This window comes from Notothenia coriiceps, unplaced genomic scaffold (genome assembly GCF_000735185.1).
Source record: "Notothenia coriiceps isolate Sejong01 unplaced genomic scaffold, NC01 NC01_scaffold00037244, whole genome shotgun sequence".
Lineage (NCBI taxonomy): Eukaryota > Metazoa > Chordata > Actinopteri > Perciformes > Nototheniidae > Notothenia > Notothenia coriiceps.
In genome coordinates this window covers 12941872-12942889 of record NW_011369945.1, presented here as the reverse complement: position 1 = coordinate 12942889, position 1018 = coordinate 12941872, and the positions used below count along the sequence as shown (strand labels likewise).

The 1018-nt window shown below is 44.6% G+C and overlaps 1 protein-coding gene across 1 annotated transcript in view; it reads right to left on the bottom strand.

Moving 5' to 3' along the window:
- arhgef39 (Rho guanine nucleotide exchange factor (GEF) 39) overlaps positions 1-651 on the bottom strand; it is a 35985-nt gene extending 35334 nt beyond the window's left edge. The window contains exon 1 of the mRNA XM_010793594.1: positions 518-651. The gene's annotated coding sequence lies outside the window, so the exon portion shown is untranslated. The remainder of the gene's footprint in view (positions 1-517) is intronic.
- Between the last annotated feature and the right edge of the window lie 367 nt (positions 652-1018).

Below are 1018 nucleotides of genomic sequence, written 5' to 3'. Positions count from 1 at the left end.
ACACACACACACACACACACACACACACACACACACACACAGCTTCCTTTTTATGTGCTGGTCGGCAAGATGAGGCTGGGCTCTAATTGGTCCTAGGGGAGATTGGCAGGGCGAGCGGAGCAACGAGGAGGCCAGACAAACAACGGGAGGGGGAGTGGCAGGAAGAAGAAGGGCCACCGCTCCACAAGTAGAGAGGGAACCACAATGAGGGGGGATATAAATGAGCAGGGAAGTAGGCAGGATGAACGAGGAAAGCACATTTACTCGCTTACAGTTAGCAGTAATGCGCTTTTAATAAAGTGGTGGGATGCGCTACATACTTTAGTTTCCTGCAGGAAGTCGGATTGAATAAATTGATTAAACACAATGTCTCAATACTTAGCTAATTTCCCTTTAGTTGATTTCTCCCTTCCCCATCCACCCCTGTGAGTCCCAAAGGACATAGAACAATAGATGCAGAAGGAGGGGAGATGGAGGTGTTGGGGGATGAAAGGAATACGTGATCAGAGGCTCTAACCTGCAGCCAACACCTTGGTCTTTCGCCCCTTCAGCAGCTTCTGCACCCGGCAGAGCTGCAGGTGGTTCTCATGGCGCCGGGTGTTGTCCTGGATGCGCTGGGACACGTCGCATATCGCAGTCACAGCACCTAGAGGAAGCACAAACACTTCTATTACCATACAAGTGGGGACATTCATCTGAGAGTCAGAATATAATATCTCTCTCCAAATACAGATATTCCTGTCTGCTTACATTTAAACTATTGAATACACTTTCTGGAAAACTAAGTGTATCACAATAGTTTTTCATACGGCAAGAAAAAAAAAAGGTTTAAAGAAAGATGTATGTCTTCCCCAAGAAAAAAACTGCCACCATTTATTCACGGTGGCCAGCCATTGTTTGGATAATGGCTTTTATATTAAAAAATATATAGTAATTTGAGTCCTACATTTACTTAAAGGGGCATTATTCTGCTTTTTGTGTTTTACCTTCTCTGAAATGTGTTACAAAGGTTTTTAGT